General features: G+C 36.7%; 1 protein-coding gene and 1 long non-coding RNA gene across 2 annotated transcripts in view; one reads left to right on the top strand and one right to left on the bottom strand.

Moving 5' to 3' along the window:
• GEFmeso (Guanine nucleotide exchange factor in mesoderm) overlaps positions 1-20,457 on the top strand; it is a 411,992-nt gene that overhangs the window by 136,688 nt on the left and 254,847 nt on the right. The window lies entirely within an intron of this gene.
• Positions 13,207-16,322, bottom strand: LOC141455879 (uncharacterized). The gene is made up of 2 exons (XR_012459514.1): positions 16,073-16,322; positions 13,207-13,430 (listed from the first exon to the last, which is right to left on the bottom strand). It is a non-coding gene; the product is annotated as an uncharacterized lncRNA (long non-coding RNA).

Raw genomic sequence — 20,457 nt, 5'->3', positions numbered from 1 at the left:
TTATTCATAAGAGTTTTAATTCATAATTAGAACGACCTTTAAAGGATGCCTTTATAGAACCTTGTTTTTTGCTAATTTTGGATATTGTAATCCACCTTCATAAATCATCGTTTTATTTCTAATGTTTGTAAGGTTTTCGGTTATTGGTTTTTACGCATATATTATTAAAAATTTTATTTGTAATAATTTTGTTTATAGCTAGAACTAATTCTAATTATAAAACCTACTAGGGCGCCACGGTAGCCGAGCGGTTATAGGCTAGACCCGCAAAGCTAAGATGTATTGCGGTACTAGTCTAGGCCTTGGATTTTATTTAATGGTTAATATGAGAAATTTACAGTAAAGTATGTTCGTTAGGCGGTTATAGGCTAGACCCGCAAAGCTGAGATGTATTGCGGTACTAGTCTAGCCCTTGGATTTTATTTAATGGTTAATATGAGAAATTTATAGTAAAGTATGTTTGATAGGCGGTTATAGGCTAGACCCGCAAAGCTAAGATGTATTGCGGTACTAGTCTAGCCCTTGGATTTTATTTAATGGTTAATATGAGAAATTTACAGTAAAGTATGTTTGTTAGGCGGTTATAGGCTAGACCCGCAAAGCTAAGATGTATTGTTGGTTTAGTGGGTTCGATTCTCCTGGTCTAAGCCTTGGATTTTATTTAATGGTTAATAAAAAGAAATTTACAGTAATAGTTATTTATTTAACAAGTGCGGAAAGTAGTAGTTTTCCTCACGCGAGGCAGGGTTTGCACGCACGAGCGAGCGAAGCGAGGCGAGTGCAAGTGCAAATTGCCGAGTGTGAGGAAAATACTTTACACTCGAGTTAAATATTATATTTTTTCTGCAACCATTAGGGTTATTAACTAAAAAAAAAAACTAAACAGGAATCACTAGAATCCATTTTAAATTTCTATAAAGTAACACTATAACCTTTTTAACTGTTATAATTAAAAATATCTAATTATTTATTAAAGTATTATTTTTATTTCTATATTCCTTTCAATTTTTATTTTATTTTTTAATATTCGTTTTTTAATTATTTAGTTACGTTAAATAAGCTTATTAAAGTTTTACAGAAAATATTTAATAACAAAACTTCTTATATCAAGGAAGCACAATAAAGTTTTTCCACTCACAAGTGAGGAAAGTGACACTAATGGGGATTTTTCCCCACTAGTGAGGGAAGTTAGGAATTACACAGCTGATTCCTACATGGTTGCAGAAAAAGTATATTTGCTAGTCGCCTTCGTCCACGACACCTAATTGTGGTAGTTGGACGTTAAGCCCCGCCTGAAAAAATAGGCGATTACTTTACTTTACTTTTTACTTCTTTTTATAAAACCTACTACAAACACTCCAAATCCAAAAATACTTCGCAGAATTACTAATGCTCCATTTTACGTTACGTTTAACCAGACCATCTACAAAGACCTCAATGTTCCTTTTGTACGCGGACCTTATCACATCCCGGTACACAAAATTTCATTACTCTCTCCCTCTCTCTCTCTCTCTCCACTACAATCCATCAATCCAAGAACTTTCTTCCCACTCTATTCCTGGGAATCCCAATAAAAGACCGAGGACGCCGAAGGCCAAGAGATCTACTGATAGAGTAAAATTGAGATTTATAATTTTTTCTTTGTAAATTTATATAAATATGTAAATACCTCTCTCTCTTCTCATTCAGTCACCATTCTCGCTCAGCGCTATTACTATTGCTAATTACTCTCAACTCGCTCATCTCAAGTTCTCAACTAATTCTTATCACATTCACAATCTATCGCCAGCAAATTTCTCATTCCTCACTGCTTGACAATATCTCGGAGGGTTGTCAGTGGACAACTGCTCCACTCTTGTGCTCATCTTTTCCCTTCATCATATTTACTAGATGCTAATTTTGTAGTTGTAAATTTGTATATATATATATAGCTAGAACATTCACATTACTTGTTATCAATTCTTTCTATTGCTATAGAAAATATATAGGTATATTATATATAAATATTATAATATATTATAAATATATTATAAAAGAGGAATTCCCACTCCACCTTTGAAACTTTAGTGAGCTTGTCTGGGTAACAGATTGTTCCTTCTCAGATTTGAAATAAAGGGTTAATTTGTTGCTGAATTGGCGGAGCCGTCTCAGAACACTCTTCCTTAATATTTGAAATTTCAGAAGATAGAGTTTCCGTAAAAATATACATTCAAATCGGTCTCACTTCCGGTGAAAAAAACTAACATTCTTCCACAGCCCAGGGTGCACAGACAATTGATAAGCCTCAACTTATGAACAGATAAGTTCAGAAAAGGTACTTTAAGAGGGGGTTGTGCTTAACTTAAAGATCATCCTCACTAAGAAAGCTGCTAAAACGGAGTTGCCTGGGTGGTGGCTGGCGGGGAAATGATTTAGATAAAAGTGGTAGACATGTATGTTTGTTTGTATGTATACTAGGATGAACTCAAGGGCCGGTAGTTGGTCTAGTGCTTATGGTAGACCCCCAGTTCGAATCCTACGTATGGCGGATATTTTTTATTGGAACCAGTTTCGAAAAAAAACATAAAAACGGTTGATCGATTTTGACTGAAACCTTCTTAATGGAATCCTTCACAAGTGGAGCGCGCCAAATTTGGATTTCCTGCTATTTTCTGTGTACACGTACTCATACACACGTTTGTATGTATGTACATATTTAAGCTGTCCGGTATGACAGTTCTATTAGGGTTTATGTGTTTACCAACTAAAAAAAATCACCCTTTTGTAGTCATGGACCACGTAAATCTTTCCGGTGAACCACTCTAAATCTAAAATCTATACGATTCCATTACTTCCTGTCAAAAGTACAAGAGAATTTAAAATAAATTAATAAAATAAAATTTGTTAGTGAGCTGTTCCTTAGAATTCGAAATCTAGAGTGACAGTCTACAAAAAGAATTAATGATTATAATCTATATCTTAGATTTAGTTAATTCCACGAGTCTTTTTTATTGTTGTTGTTGTTTATTGTAGTGAAGGTTGTTGACCTTAAAATATCACCCGCAGAAATCTGCCTTAGTTAAGGAGGAGTAGTGCTTGTTGACCGAAGGCGGAGAATTCTTGTGTTCTGTACTATAGTAAGAGTCTATATCGCTAGTTATCTGGCCAAGTCGTGCGTTAAATAGTTAACAGTCGTAGTCTATCTTCTATTATAACCCTATTATATTCTAGGTCTTTTTTCTTTTTTAATTATTATTAGTAAATTGTTATATTCGTAAGGTTCCCTCAGTTATTGTAGGTACACCTTTGCAAGGTGCTGTGTTCATCTCTGCGGTACTATTGATCTTCATGGTGTTTCCTAAATTTTTTTCAATCCTAATTACCTTACGAAGGACATTTTGTTTCTTCATCAAAAGACAGTTTTAGGAAAATAGACAGGATCCATTAGGGAAGTGGTATAAAAGAAAATGAAATTGTTGATAAACTTGCAAAGGAAGCCCACCAATAATGGGGGAAATGGCTAATTAAAATTACCACACACCGATATCAAGTGTACAATTGCAAAAGTAGCACTACAAAAATGGCAGACAGATTACAGTAATGGTAATTAAAGGAAGATTCTGGAAAAATATGGTACATCAGTTACCTAGACAACCATGGTTTAAGGGAACTGTCACGCAATAAATGGGTTGTTACGACAATAAGCAAGCTGCTAAGAGCGACCACGCGGTGTGTGTGGATCTTATCTTCACAGGATTAACAAAAAGTCCTCTCTCCTCTTTGCGTAGATTGCAATGAGGAGGAGGATTTCAAGGCAATATAATGATATGTCCACGTTATGTGGTAGAAAGGAAACGAATGTTTGACGACATATACAGGTATTTTTAGATGCACCATTTCGCTACGAAGACATAATATTCTCCACCAACATCTATGTGCTTAAATCCATAGCAGAGCTAGCAATGAAATATGAATGTATTTAAAAGTTATAGAATGAATGGAAGAAAATGATTAGAGAAAGAATACGGTGATTTTAATTTCGGTTAAGCTATAAGGATGGTAGGAATATAGAGTACTGATCCATCCATTAGTTGTAAGTTTGTATGTAAATAGTTGTATATAGTAGAGGGATGAATGTGTGAAGCGAATGTATTTATAAGTAAGAATGGAGAGTGAGTGATATTCTAGTGATAAGCACCTAGTCGATGCATGCTGGCTGAATGGCGAAAGCCAATGGCAAAAAAAAGCCCCCCAAAAAAAGTGCAATTTGATTAGAATTAGGGTAGGATGGCTGATGCAATGGTTTTGGGACTTGTGGTTTACTCGTTGAAATCACTCCATTCCGTCATAGAACATCGCGCGTCTACCTTTTTTTTTTGACATATTTTTTTAAAAAATCGAATCAAAGAATGGTAGTGGTTTAAAACAGAACAGTTTATCATTTGTTAAAAAACTTGGGAATCTCACTGAATACGTATATCCCTTAACTATTTCCGTTATGTCTTGTGGAAGTCTTTTGGTTTATTCTATTGGTCCCAAAAGACGCAGATTTGTGTGACTTGTTTGTAAACTTGGTTCGTTATTTCGGATAAAAAAAAGTTGTACATCCGGACGGTTAGTGTTGGGATAAAGGTGCTCCAGTAAAAATGTCAGCGCCCATAACTATAGTCTGATTACGATCAAAGAAATCATTGGCAGTTGCGAGATCTATTTCTTCTAATTTTACTACTATCACAACTTTATCATTTTGATAAATAGTGATATTCTCTTTGGCTTCCAGCAAGATAATCTAGTTTACTTTACCAAGAGATAATGTTTTTAAGATGGATTTATATGGAGCTGAGGTACAAATCCCCAGTATACAGATGTATAGATAACTCTAAATCTTCCAGTTTTTATGGAGACCATTTCCCTTTTTTTATTATTTATGTATCCTCAACTACAGGATATGGATGTATACCTGCATACACGTATGTATGTACAGAGATTTCTACTCGTATAAATCCTTTTTATATGTCTACATCCAAAGGGATACCTTCTCTCAATAAGAGGATTGCACCCTCTCACTCTCTATCTCTCCTAAATACACGTTCACTTTACACTGGCATACACCTGCATAATATAGTGTTGTATAATATTAGCATATATTTTATTTACCAATAAATTTTACTATATATAACAACCTTCTTCATCTCTAAATATTTGCCACCTAATGTGTGTTAAATTCTTGTCTTATGCAGGTACCATAACTTCTTTTTAAATTTTATTTACAAGATGATTTATTTGTCTGTCTGATAGTGATTGTTGTTATAACTATCTATCGTGGAAACAGTTTTTAATTCGTTTCCCAAGCTTGATTGGGTCTTCTCTTCTTGAGTTGTTTATTAATAAGAGTAGTTTAAGATAATTCTTCAAAAAAAAACCCAGCATCTTGATATCTATCAAAGATAACTGATTTATACGAGGGTCGTTTAAAAAGTCCGTGCAAAGTCAGAGAGATAGCACTACTGGCGCGTATCGAGGTTATGTTTAGTTAGTAGCATCTCTTGGAAGAACACACACTAAGTTTCAGCCAGATCGGTCTATTTCTTTGTGTTTGGCATTCGTTTGAATCGAGGAAGTCGAGTGATTTTCAAAAAATGGACAAAAAAGAATTTCGTGTGTTGATTAAACACTACTTTATGAAAGGCAAAACGCCTCAGGAGACTAAAGAGAAGCTTGATAAACATTATGGTGACTCTGCACCTTCGATTAGAACAGTTTATAAGTGGTTTCAAAATTTTCGGAGTGGCCATATGGGCACAAGTGACACTGAACGTTCTGGACGCCCTGTTGAGGTTACTACTCCAGAAATCATTGATAAAATCCATGTTATGGTGATGGATGACAGAAGAGTGAGGGTGCGTGAGATTGCTAGTGCTGTGGGCATCTCGAATGAACGGGTACATAATATTTTGCATCAACATTTGGACATGACAAAGCTATCCGCAAGATGGGTGCCGCTCACGCTTGACCAAAAACGAAATCGTGTGAAGTGTTGCAAGGACGGTTTGCAGCTGTTCCAGAAGAATCCGCAGGACTTTAAGCGTCGTTTCGTCACTGTGGATGAAACATGGATACATCACTACACTCCTGAGACCAAAGAACAATCTAAACAATGGGTTACCAAGGGGGAATCTGCGCCAAAAAAGGCGAAGACCGTTCCTTCGGCCGGAAAGATTATGGCGACTGTCTTTTGGGATTCGCAAGGAATAATCCTCATCGACTATCTGGAAAAGGGTAAAACTATTACAGGTGCATATTATTCATCGTTATTGGACCGTTTGAAAACCGAGCTGCAAGAAAAACGCCCACGATTGGCCCACAAAAAAGTCCTTTTCCATCACGACAACGCACCAGCTCACACCTCAGCAGTTGTGGTCGCAAAATTAATGGAAATAGGGTTCCAACTCGTTTCACATCCCCTCTATTCTCCAGACTTGGCTCCCTCGGACTACTATTTGTTCCCCAATATGAAGAAATGGCTGGCGGGAAAAAGATTTTATTCAAACGAGGAGGTGATTGCAGAAACGAATGGCTTTTTTCAGACTTGGACAAATCCTATTATTCGGAAGGGATCAACAAACTAGAGCAGCGTTGGACGAAGTGTATAAGCCTAAAAGGAGACTATGTTGAAAAATAAAAAAGGTTTACCCCAAAAAATTAAGTAGTTTTTATTTTTGCACGGACTTTTCAAACGACCCTCGTACATTACTGAATATTCCGAACAAAGAACGTTGAAAAATTTAACAAAAAAGAAAGAAGTACAGTGTAACAGTTTCCGTCATCTTTTTCCCAATTAAGACCCGGCAACTCCTAGTTTCCTCTCTTATTTGCCCCCCCCCCATTTCGACTATGGTTGCTTAGTGTTAGAGGTCTTTCTGGAGATATTGAAGGTAAGCTCAAGCGCCTCCATGAACTGCTTCATAAGATTTATTTTCAGCATTTCCAGAGACTCCCGCATTTCGCACTGCTACGATGAGTTGAAGTGACTTTTCCCCGGTCTATCGCCGCCAGTATTTTTTGGCTTCTTTTCCTTTTTCAAGTCATCCAGTCTCAAAGGCCATCCTATATTTTTCAACTCCTTAAGTTTAAATCCTCGATCCATTCCCGTAATACTAGATCCCTGATCGTCTGATCTCTGTATTCCCTCACACCGTACCTCATCCTTCGGCAAATCCTTCCCTATACGTGCTACCTCTCTCTGGAACTCCTTGCCATCATCTGTCCGCCATGCTCCTACCCTTTCAATCTTTAAATCCTGTCTATTCAGTCTATTCTCCTTTCTATCCAGCTTCCTCCGGAATTTCAGTTGTTTTATTTTATTTCCTTAATTTCTATTTATATTTATTTTCACTTTTTGTAAATACTTAGGTATATTTTCTGTTTAATCACATGCCAAAGTATTAAGGCCTCTAATTGTGCCTGTTTTTATTTTACTGTCTGGGACAATTGTCCCAGAATAATAAATTTATTTTCTATTCTATTCTATTCTACTATTCAGGAAAATGGTGAATAAAGGGTGATCAGACAAATAATCAGAGATAATTAGCATCCCTGAATCAGGGATATACGAGTAAAATCAGCTACTTTACTAATTTTTCAGTTCAGTTAGGAGAAGCACGCTAGCTTACTCCGTTCAGAAATACGTGAATTGTTCACAATTTTTATTTTTTTTAGTCTTACAAAGACATTTCAATATTTTTTCGTACTTTCAAAAAAAAAAAAAAAAATCACAATAACCGTTAAAAAAAAAAAAAAAAATGAAAGTGTTCTAAAGATTTATGGCATTTTTAAAGGATATCAATTAGAGTGAGATTGTGCTTTAGTCTTTGAGAGAGTGGAGGAGGAGATTTGGACCTCTGTCTGGACCAGATCGTGGTGTGATAACGTGGCGCCTCCTGGCTGCAATGGTTTTTGGAATTTCTTTTAGTTATCAATTTCTCTCTCTCTCTCTCTCTTTCTCTTCCGCTTTCTTCTATTCAGAAAGTAGCCTCTTTACTATTTCTTCATTTAATTAATTTTGTTTAATTATCTTCTTACGGTTGGTTTTTCTTTCATTTAAAATCTATTACTATTATTTTATTTTTTTTTGGCGCATCAACAGCTGAGGTTATTAGCGCCCGGAGCTTTTTCCAGTGCACTGCTGGCCTCCGGACAGTGTTCTCTCGTTTGTTTTGAGGTTATCTTAGTCCAAAAACAAAGTAAAAAAAGAAGGGATTTCTTATAAATTATGTATGTATGTACGTACAAAAAAAAATCACCTCCCATAAAGAGGACCTTAATTACTTTTACCGGAAATAGTGTTTCAATGTAAAAAGAAAATGGAAAAACAACGTATTTCAAATCTCCTGAGACGAAAGCAAATCCGGTCAAATTCTAATATTTTTTTTAAAATTTATTTTGTAATTTACAATCTTTATACATTGTATACAATAAGTAAATATGGAGAGAGCGATGAACTGGTGCAGGAGGAGAACAGGAGGAGAGAAACTACCCCGCGGTAGCACTCTCTATAGGAGAAGGAAGAAGTTTAGTTCTTCAGACTGCGAGGAAGTCGCGGTGGGGCCATTGGCGATTCAGTCAGGGAGTAGGATTGTTAGGGATGTCAGAGGAGGCGAGAGACAGTAAAAATTACTGTTGAACACATCCCTGATCCACGAATTAAAGGCCAACTTAATATATGTTGCAAAGAATAAACTTTAAATAAATGAAATCGATAGATCGATCGACTCTTTTCGAAATTTGATGCACCTAGATTTTATGTAATCTATCTATAATCTGTTTGTCGCTTTGTTTTTTTTAATAGCTGTCGATAATTTTGCTCTTTTAACGATTTTTGGTGCTAAATTTAAATTTGATGTAATAAATCTTTTAACAAAATATGTATATATACATATATTTAATTTATTTAGTAATTTACCATCTGTAAAATATATAGATGAATAGATGCGTGAAAAGCAGGAGGAGAGAAACTACCCAGTGGCAGCACTCTGGACAGGATATGAATGAAGTTTAGGTCTTCAGATTGCAAGGAAGTTGCAGGGCAATTGGCGATTCAGACGGCGAAGAGGATTGTTAGGGTTGTTAGAGGAGGCGAGAGACTGTACGAGAGAATTAGAGCTAGTCGAGAGAGTAGTGTGGAACATGTAATATTTAGTCTTGGCGAGTTGTTGTTGTACGAATGGGGATATTGAGGTCGTTGTGAGGTTAGTCACCGTAGAAAGGAGTGTCAACTATATGTCGGCTGTAATTTTTGACTGAAATGTCCTGCACAGTCCGTATGTTTGTATGTTTGGCTGAATCCAAGATAGCTCTAGTCCGTAAGTCCACATAGGTTTGAGATGGTTATTGTATATTAAACGTTTCGAGCTCTATGGGCAATTTAGAGTGTCGTTCAAGTAGACTGTAAAGCAGTTTCGTCATTGCTTTTATTTTAAGTCTAGTATGTGGGTTCCACGTGAGTCGTTTTTGTCTATGTACAGTCCAAGGTAGCGCACCAGATCTGTGTACAAGAAAGAGGATTGCTGCTGAAGAGGACAGGTGGACAGGAGCCCCGCCGGAAAATTCTAATCAAATTTCGAATTTTCTAAACAAATATGAGTCTAATGTATGCTATATAATCTGGAATCGATGAATAAAATGGCAATATCGAAAATCGTTCATATCTAGAAAATCAATTATGTATTATTTTATGTAGCAACTAGTGGAAAAAAAAAAAAGAATCGATAAACAATTGCTAAGAGCTATACTTCCGGACGTTAACCTCACCTTTATATTTATTTATTATTTCTTTAAAGTCAGCATTTCCGCCTATAACGTGGAATTTTAGTATTACAGTTGTCAGCAATATAAACATATTTTTTTTAAACGTAATTACAAAATAGCGTTCTGGTTAAAAAAAGACAAGAAATAACTAGACAGCTGTTTATCAGCAAAAAAAAGAACCCAAATAATGAAACCATTGCGTAGAGCCAGAGTGTTTGATAGGACATTTTTCGTGAAAATCGTGAAAAGAGGTTTTTTCCCCCGGTTAAGGTATTTGAAGCCTTCAAGTTAAAAGACGGTTTCCCGGATAGATTCCAACTGAAATAAAAAGTTTCAGAGATTTTTTTTTTATTTTCCGGTCTCATGGGACGTCAAAAATAGTTGATTTTTCATTAAATGAAAATTTGGCACGTTAACGTGAAAAAAAGAAGAAGAAAAACTTAGGGTAGAGAGGGCAAATTTTAGATTTTCCAACATACGAGGTGTGTTCAAAAAGTAACGGGAATTTTCGTTTTTTGAAAAAAATATTTATTTATTCATCTACATTAATATTGTCGCCTTCAAAGTAGTCCCCTTCGCATACAATACACTTGTGCCAGCGCTTTTTCCAATCCTCGAAACACTTCTGAAACTCGATCTTTGTGATAGCTTTCAGTTCTTTCAGCGATTCGCTTTTAATGTCATCTATGCTTGTAAAACGACGGCCTTTTAATGTTCTCTTTATGTTTGGCGAATATGGAGGCTGGGGCATCGTTAAAGTTTTGTTTTTGGCCAAAAATTCACGAACAAGCAATGAAGTGTGAGCAGGTGCATTATCGTGGTGCAAAATCCATGAATTGTTTTGCCACAAATCCGGGCGTTTTTTTCGGATTGCTTCACGCAAACGGCGTTGAACTTGTAGGTAGTACTCCTTATTGATTGTTTGACCTTGTGGCAAGAATTCATGATGCACTATGCCATTAAAATCGAAGAACACAGTGAGCATAACCTTCACATTCGACCGCACTTGTCGAGCCTTTTTCGGTCTTGGCGATCCAGAATGCCTCCACTGGGACGATTGAGCCTTAGTTTCGACATCATATCCGTAAACACATGTTTCGTCACCTGTTATAACAAGTTTCAGTAGATCCGCATCGTTGTCGACTTCATTGAGTGACTCTTGAGCAACTTCCATTCTCCGCTGTTTTTGTTCGAAATTCAACAATTTTGGAACAAATTTTGCTGCCACACGTTTCATACCCAAAACATCCGAAAAAATTTCATGGCATGAGCCAATTGATATGGCAACATCATCAGCGACTTCTCTGATTGTGATTCGGCGATCGTTCATAACCATTTCTTTCACTTTTTTCACGTTTTCATCGGTTGTTGATGTGCTTGGACGTCCAGGTCGTTCGTCATCTTCAACGTTTTCGCGGCCATCTTGGAAACGCTTATACCACTCGTAAATCCTTGTTTTACTCATAGCAGACTCACCATATGCCTTTATTAACATTTCACACACTTTATTTCATTTTTTACGCAAAATTTAATACAAATTCTTTGATCCATTTTTTTTAACAAACAAAAATCGCCAAGCTCGAAAAACACGTCTAACCTTAACGGCTGCCACTTAAGAAGTAAACAATAAATATTACTGAAAATTTTATCGTACTTCAGGGGCATGTGTACCAACATAATAAAAAAAAAAATTTTACAATCAGACTCTCCAAACCCGCGAAATTTAAAAATTCCCGTTACTTTTTGAACACACCTCGTAGAATTAGGGTACCTTAAGCCTTATAACATATTTTTTGGTAAACACCTAATGTTTGGTATACTTGACAAGTAAACGTCTTACGAGGAATTAGAGAAATTTAAACAATATAAAAATAAAAAAAAAATACGACAATGCACTTTGCAATATTAATGCATTCCATACTGCTATCATTAATATGTATCTAGATGCATGTAACTACGTGTGCAGGTTTTGGTTTACTTTTTATCCTAATCAATTTGTTTACTTTGTATTGCATATTACATGAGCGAATGACATTTGTCCATTTTGCCTTATACTTGACTGCCTTTGATAGACCAACCTGGTCAAAAGACTGTTGTTACATTGTACCGTGTTCATGAAATGTGCATTTGTTGCATGCATATTGTACTAGATTTGAAAAACAATACTTTGGAATGTCGGAATTATTACTATATTTCTCTGAATCCGATTTTTTTAATTATACTATTTACTTATTTTAAAGTAGCCATAGATACATAAATAGGAAATAAGGGATAGGACCACTCTCATGACATGCCCTCACTGCAATAATCAAAATTCTGACACCAGTCCCCAAAATTATGAAACCCATATTTATTTCTCACTAAAAATTATCCAGTGCACTTTATACAGAGATAACATTCTCCAGAGGGAACCTACTATTAATTGCGTTTGGAATTCCCTTAAACGATTTTGTTTTACTTGAAAAAAAATTATTCAAATTGATCCGCGTACAGTGGTACCTCGGTTCTCGACCATAATTCGTTCCGGAAGTGCGGTCGAGAACCAAAACAATTTATCCCATAAGAAATAATGTAAACTATGTAGTTTATTTCGTTTCTAAGCCCCAGAAATATTAGGCCGTTTTACTGGCCTAACTTTTATATTTTATGTAAAAACCTGTATCTAAACAAGAAATAAGATCTAAAAGTGTAAATATAAAAACAACTCGGCTCATCTCGGGTGTTCGAGTTCCAAATGTTTGTTCGCATTTCAGGACAATATTTTCTCGAATTTCTTGGTCGAATACCGATTTGTTCGAAAGTCAAGTCGTTCGAAAACCGAGGTACCACTGTATATTATGGTAGGAGGCTCGAATCTCTTCCAGTATTCGTACTTCCGTTTGTGAAATCTCTATTCGAACTGAGAGTTTTTAGCAATAGTGAGTATTCTTGGTCGGGTACAAGCAGAATCCGTACGTTTGCTAGCCAGCTTTGCAGGATTTAAATGGAATCATTTTGTAACGAGCTTAGATCCATTTGAATCCAGCGAAGTTGCTTCATTATGCTGCATCAAGCGTGCGGATGCATTTTTTTTTTTTTTTTTCATAACAGGTACTGGAACGCTTAAGGTTTTTCTTACTCACACAGAAGTAAGTGATTCCGGTAGTTCGTAGTACTGTTAATTTATGCAAAGCTAGGTGCCTAACATAGGTATAAATAGTTGCGATATCGAGCAGACTGGACTTCTACATACTCAGATTCCAACGGCGCATTTTCGGCGCATGAATGAAATGAATTTCTTAAAAAAAGTATATGATCGTGGTACTTCTTCCCGCTAGTTTAGGACTGTTTATGAGCAGTCTAAAAGTACATTACACTCATAAATATCGTATATGTATACATTAAACTATACATAATATTTAAATGAAATAGTTCTGCATATTTATTGAAATAAATGAAAGTGTTTAATCTTTTAATAAACTAACAAAAAATAACATTAAAAAAAAAGAATCCTCTCTTAGTAATTCATTGGTTGTTAAAGAATCATTTTACTATTTATCCTTAAGGAGTTAATCTTTCCAATCTGTAATTGATCTGCAATCAAAAACACCTCGTACACAATAATATGGAACTTTGGCACCTTTCAGCAGGCAATCCGTGAATGACTGGAAAATTAAGTAAATATTAGGCCGGAAGTATTATCCTCACTTCCTCAATCATGCGCGCAGTAGAGGAAGAAAGAGAGAGAGAGAAAAATACTAGAATAAACAGACTTTGTCTAATTCAATTTAATTATTATTAATAGTAACAGGATATTATGTAGTGCGACCGAGTATGTTTATGGGCTCCCTCCATTTGGTAAAAGACGCGACTAAACACCCTTCCCCCAGGAAGATGAGATACATCACTCAGGTTTTCTAGAGAAATGAGAACTGGCGGCTAGAGGGATAACCAACTCCTTGGAGTCAACCCCCTTACAGCTCGCTCCAAAACGGGTAACTATTCAGGTTCTCAGAGAAACCCCCTAGTTAGAGGGCGTAAAAGGCGGCCAGTGTTTCCTGAGCATACGACTCCTTTAAATTTTTGGCGAAGGTGGTTTCCCATGAAAGTTTTTGGTAGACTGGATCCCCGTTTGGGTGTGGGGGGAGGGGAGGGATACTGTTTTGTCTGTGCCGCATGAACCAACTGGTCACCACTCTAACTCTTAAGGGAAGAAGGCGTCCATATTCCCGTAGTTAAAACAAATCATTGTTTCCATTCTAAAATATAGGAGGTCTGTAAATTAAGTAATGAGACTGATTTTTTTAAATCTTTTTATTCAAAAAGAATTACAATTCTATATTGTCACGTTCAAAATAACTTCCTTCTGAAGCCACCCAGCGCTGGAGACGTTTCTTCCACTCCTCATAGCAGTGCTCGAACTCCGATACTGGAATAGCCTTCAGCTGGTCGGTTAAAGCCGTTTGAATGTTTACGACTGTCCCAAAAAGAGTTCCCTTGAGGTGATTTTTCAACTTCGGGGAAGAGAAAAAAAGTCACAAGGACTCAAGTCAGGTGGGTTTTGTGTACGACCCATAAACCAAGCGCCAGAGCATGCAGTGGCACACTTCAATCTCTCCAAAGCCCAAAAAAGCAAGGATGGCGAAGTCGAAGATCAAATGCATGCTGATTTGTTTTTTCGATACCCACGGAATCGTCCACAAAGAGTTTCTACCTCAAGGTCAAACGGTCAATCAACACTTTTACCGAAAGGTTCTAGAAAAACTTCGAAAAAGAGTCATTCGTGTGAGACCAAACATCAAGAACAAGTGGGTGTTGCATCTTGATAATGCTCCTTGTCACACAGCAATTTCATTAAAACGAGTTTTTGGCCAGTAAAAACACTTCTGTGGCTCCTCAGCCTTCTTATTCGCCTGACTTGAGTCCTTGTAACTTTTTTCTCTTCCCCGAAGTTGAAAAATCACCTCAAGAGAACTCATTTTGGGACAGTCGAAAACATTCAAACTGCTGTATCCGACCAGCTGAAGGCTATTCCAGTATCGAAGTTCGAGTACTGCTATGAGGAGTGGAGTCTCCAGCGGTTTGTGGCTTCAGAAAGAAGTTATTTTGAAGGTGACAATATAGAATTGTAATTCTTTTTGAATAAATTTTCGGCTAATCTATAGAATAGCGCCCTGGAGGCGTGGCCTGTTTATTTTTAGGGGGTGGGAAGTACAGCGCATCTACCGGTGAAAATTTAAACTACTTCCCGTCAATGAACTGTTTCGGATTGTGCGAATTTCGTAACGCTTATGTTTCGCGCGCATGCGCAGTACACTTACTGCCTAGCAACTGCTTCCTGTTTAATGTATTAATAGTTCCCGCGAGTGCTCTGTATGTGACCTGAGGTGCCGTTTTTTTGTAACTTTATGAGTATGAGCATTTTAAATTTAGAGATTATCTGGAGGGAGTTCGACAGGTATACCCTCCTCAGGAAAAGGACTCCACAGAATAGTAAGTTTCTTTTGTGTTGTTCTGTGTAATTATTGTAATGAATCTTCTGACACAAATAAAAAAATTGAGGGTGATTAGGTAGGTTAGGAGGGGGGTATGGGGGGCGAAGCCCCCATTAAGAAAAAATCAGGGGGTGTGGGGGGCGAAGCCCCCATTAAGAAATAAATAAATAATTCGAAGTGATTCTGATTCGCTGTTACCATATAACCCGCTAGATTTAAGTGTAAATATAAAATAAAGAAATTGTTTTATATTTATATTTGAATATGGCGGGTTCTATAGTAACAGCGAATCAGAATCACTTCGAATTAGGCCACGCCTCCGGGGAGCTATTCTAAAGATTTACCAAATTTTTTTTTTAAAAATCAGTCTCATTACTTAATTTACAGATCTCGTAGTTCTTCACAATGTCTTTATTAATCGCAGATATTTTATGAATAATAGTGGGAACTACTATTAGTTACGGTTGCCGGAAATCTAATGATTACTTTGAAGACGAGGACCATTTTGAGCCACACTTCCCTAAAATAACGATAGAAAGCGTGGTGTGTGGTCGGCCTAAATACGAACCACTTCAAGAGCCCAGTATGATGATGACCTCCTGGCTGAAGATGGCGGTTCAGTCCACCTTTTCCAAGTACTTAATGAATTTCTGGAGGGAAACCCTAACAAAAAGTGCTATTTCATTTTATTTTCCCTTTCTCTTTTTAGATTTCATTTTTTTCTTTTAATTTTTAAATTCATTTTAAGACGATGGCCAACCCAAATTACACGCGATATAATAAAAAAAATTATTAAAGAAAATACCACTTACTCTACAATTACAGCATCCGTTAAACATATAAAACACAGTGTACCAAAACATACAGAAATATGCTATTAGAAAAGCGAATGTAAAAAACAATATGATCCATAAGATGTCAGATATAATCTGCATGCAAGTACATCTTCCGCACATTTTTTATGACTGATTTTAATAGATTGTTTTCATTCGTGAACAATCCGTTTCAGCTTTTCTTCGTTTATAATGTTTGTTTAGTTACCTTGGTAACTTGTTTTGTGATTCACATCTATCATATGGGAGTAATAAATTAATTCTCTGATTATTTATAAACAGATTTTTTTACCTTAAGTTAAGATTCAAGGATGTTGTTCAAAGTTTTTTTTTTAAAGATTTTCTTTTGCTAGGGTACTTGATCAGTGGATTTGTTTGGTTTTACATCGCGCTTCTTAGAGTAGAAAAATAAAATAACTAAACGCTTTATTTTTAGTACTTAGGAACGATTTCCTGTTTTTAAGTTAGATTTCTGGAAGTTTAGAATCTTAGTATCCGTAAAGTTAGTAATTGGCAAAGTGTGAGTTTTGATCCGTTTCGAGTAGTCTTTTCAGTTGTCGGAAGCGTCTGTTTAGTTCTGTTCTCTTAAGTCTAGTATTAAGGTTCCATGTAAGTCTTCTGTCAAGGTAAAGCTCAGGGTAGCGGACTACTTGACTACTGGTAAAGGAATTAAATTGTAAAAGATAGGAGGAAGAGTGATGCGTCGAAGAGTGAAAGTAATGTTTTGAGATTTTGTTTCGTTCAGTTTGATAGAACCATTTTTCTAAGGAGGTGAGATGAGACTGAAGGTTTCTATGAGCTATTATTGGGTCTTTGTTAGTAGATAAGATGGAAGTATCGTCAGCATAGGTGAGAAGAGTAGTTTGAGGATGAGTAGGTATGTCTGAGGAGTAGATTGTGTCATTCTGTAATGGGGCCTAGTATGCTGCCTTGCGGAACTCCAGCGTCAGCATGGCTGAATGGAGAAAGAATAGTTCCTACCTTCACTCTAAAATGTCTGTCAGTCAAGTACGATTTCAAAATGAGGAAATATGTGGCTGGAAGGATGGTATTGAGCTTCCAGAGAATTCCAGTGTGCCACACCCGATCGAAAGCCTGCTTCACATCAAGGAACACCCCAGAACAACACTCCTTCTTCTCAAGGGAGGTGGAGATTACATCTACAACTCGATGGCACTGCTGTATGGTGGAGTGCTGTCGCCTGAATCCAAATTGGTGATCCGGGAGAATGCCAGTAGATTCAATTATTGGAAGAATACGTTTTAGCAGGAGTGTAATTTAAGTTGAAAGAAAAAAAAAGTTACGCTGTTTTGTTAAATGGTAACAAAAAAAAAACAAAATAGGGTCCCCCAGGATTCAAGGAATAATGAATGCCCTTTTTTACTTGATCCTCAGAAGATGTACTATCAACTGGGAAGTTAAGGGAAGCGATTAGCTTATGAATTCTAAAGCGGTTCAATTCTCTCTATCTCCCTGGAATCTTCTTACTACTCTCTGACCGGAGACGGACAGTGCTACAGAGAGAACACTGTCCGTCTGGAGGAGGCGCCTTATTTTGAAAATATAAAACAAGGAAGTTGGAAAGACGATAGCCTATTGGCCCGCAAAGTGGGAGAGGCAATTAACCAGTTAAACTGTGTTTGACGTGAATACACGTCAAACCAAATCTCTATTATGGTGGAGCGTTCGACGTGTATACACGTTGTGAAAAATATAAAATTGCCATTAACTATAAAAATTCGAAATTTTTAATAAAATACAATAAGAATATTATTTGGTGGGATGTTTCCCTTTATCTTTACCAATGGAACTGCGGTGGGAGCCAGCCAAATGATAAGTGGTTGGTACATGTTTGGTCTCCGCATTAGAGATTCGGGAATTACGCATACCAATAGAAGCTCTCAACCCTTGTGCAATGCCGTTTTTACCTCTTAGATAAAGATTCAGACCTCAGTACGAGCATGATTTCATTTTGCAAAGGAATTCAAAGCTCTTTTCTTCCTTGTAAAAAGCTCTTGCGTCCCTTAGTTAACTAGAGCAATGCATAACGTGAAGCGGTGCAAGATTTTGAATGAGCACAGTAATCTCAAGCCCCAGAAATTGTAGAAAAAGTCCGCTTGCTGTATCTATTATTGTAAAGTATTGATTGTTTTGCCCTGCGTTCGACAAGTGTATACACGTCATTGTCTGATTTTAATTCTGCACACTGTTTTGGGAATTTTGTTTAAAACTAAATTCCACCCTTAACTGGTTAATTAGATTTGTTTAAAAAGTATTTTTTTGGGGGGAGGGATCATTCTCCCGCTTCCGCCAAATTAATTTGAAGCTGGCGCCACTGTCATACAAATAGCTTGTTAGATTGGCATACATAGTAGTGTTAGCAGTATTTCTTGCAGATAGGGCCCCCCCTATATTTATTCAGCGTAAGAAGAATAAAACAAAATGGACAAAATTATTTTATGTAAATAAAAATTAAATTATTTTTTCGGTCATTTATTTTTTAAATAATGCAATCAGTATGCAAGTGGGTACATTATTATTGTGAATGGATGCACAAACATACACATACATCCTGTCATGAATATTTATCGTAGAAATATTTTCACATATCGTATAGACATCACGTAACTACATGTCTTAGGATAGTACCTAACAACCACGAAATTAAATTAAAGAAAGGAGTGATCACTTTATTTAAGTTATCTTGCGATTTATGGCGTAATGTCAAGTTAAATTTAAAGTTCTAATGTCAATAATAACTGAAAAAATAAATAAAATTAAAAGTTGTGACAATTAAAAAATTAATAATGCAGCGCCTTATTCGAATCTACCAAAAACATACTATAGGATGCGCTATGTACTGGAAGTCCAAATTAAATTTTTAACCTCTACTAGAAGGATAAGTTTATTAAAGTAAACGAATGGTCCACTCAAAACTGGTTTGGAACTGTCTGGGTGCCCTGAAGGAAATTAGTGGCCATAATAAGGTCTTACTGGTTTGGGTAGCTGGTCATTCAGGTCATAAGGGAAACGAAGCGGCCCGAGAAGGCTCTGAGGGACACTTCGTTGGCCCGGAGCCCTGTTTTTGGGGTTCCCGAAGTGTGTGAAGTCTGCGGCCATTAATTTATGGGTGCAGAGTAGGTCTCAAGAGAGGTGGCTTGCCACCACTGGTCAGAGACAGGCGAAGGAGTTCATTAAAGGCTATTCGCCGAGGTTGATTGCAGAATTAATCCGTTCTCAAGACCGTGTGGGGCTATAAGGATGATTGTAGGCCTATTAACTGGCCACTACAGGCTCAGGAAACACTTGCATCGTATAGGGCCTGGCAGATGATGATAGCCTTTGTAGGTTCTGTTTCAGGAAGAGGAGGAGGAAACGGGCACTGCACGTGTTGTGTCAGTGTGAGGAGGGGCTCGTGTAGCTAAGGATGTTACTTCTCGGGGGAGGAAAAACCATGGTCTGAGGAGCTTTACCCAGGGAGACAGCTCTCCCAGCATTAAGAGTCTGGAGGGCGGAGCTTTAGAGTGAGGGGAGCCACAATAGATCCAAAGGGGTCGCAGTGGCATAGGCCTTGAGGCCGCCCTGGTTCAATCTACTGTCCTGTAGGGCAATTGTGTAAAGGTTTGATCGTCAGAAGTTGCACGTAAAAAGCGTAACGTTGAAGAACACCTAACTTTGACAATTTTTTTTTTTGCTCTTTTACTATAAAAGATGAAAAACTCCCGTTAAATGTTAATTAAATGAGTACAAATATTCCATATTTAATAAATATCGCCAAGCGGAAGTTCATCTTCTTATAATAAGAGTTGATATCGTAATTGTTGTGATCGTTTTCTATTTCCTATTTTTTTTTTTTTTGTTCACAGGAAATACCCGTTTTAAGTCCGAAAAAATTTGTTTTGTTTTTTTATTGAAAATTAAAAAAATTTTGACAGTTGCCATATTCAAAACAAAAAATAAAAAAATTGCTATAAATAACATCTTGATTTGTTACCATGGAAACTGTGAAATTGGTTACTATTTGATAGTAATCACATCAAATAGAAGGAGGCAACAAAAAAAAAGTAATCATGGGAGGCTGTACCCCTTTACAATTTTGCCATGACATTTTCTGGATCCTGGTGTTTTTCTTAATCGCATGGACTATAGCAGGGTTCTGTGCTTTTTTCTATGTGATATTTATGATATTCAACGGTTGCTGCGATATTTCGGTGAGTATTATTCCTAATTGGTATGTATGTAGTTCGTTAATTCTTATCGTGAAGGTAATTTGAGATAATAAAAAGGCAGTCACAATTATTAATAAATGATTTTTTGGCCCCCTCCCCTCCAAGAAAGCGGAAGTAATGTAATACAATTAAATC

The sequence above is a fragment of the Rhodnius prolixus genome, unplaced genomic scaffold (genome assembly GCF_049639745.1).
Source record: "Rhodnius prolixus isolate KJV_2025 unplaced genomic scaffold, Rpr scaffold_4, whole genome shotgun sequence".
NCBI classification, from domain to species: domain Eukaryota; kingdom Metazoa; phylum Arthropoda; class Insecta; order Hemiptera; family Reduviidae; genus Rhodnius; species Rhodnius prolixus.
The sequence above is the reverse complement of the archived record's forward strand: the minus strand, read 5'-3'. Positions and strand labels throughout refer to the sequence as shown.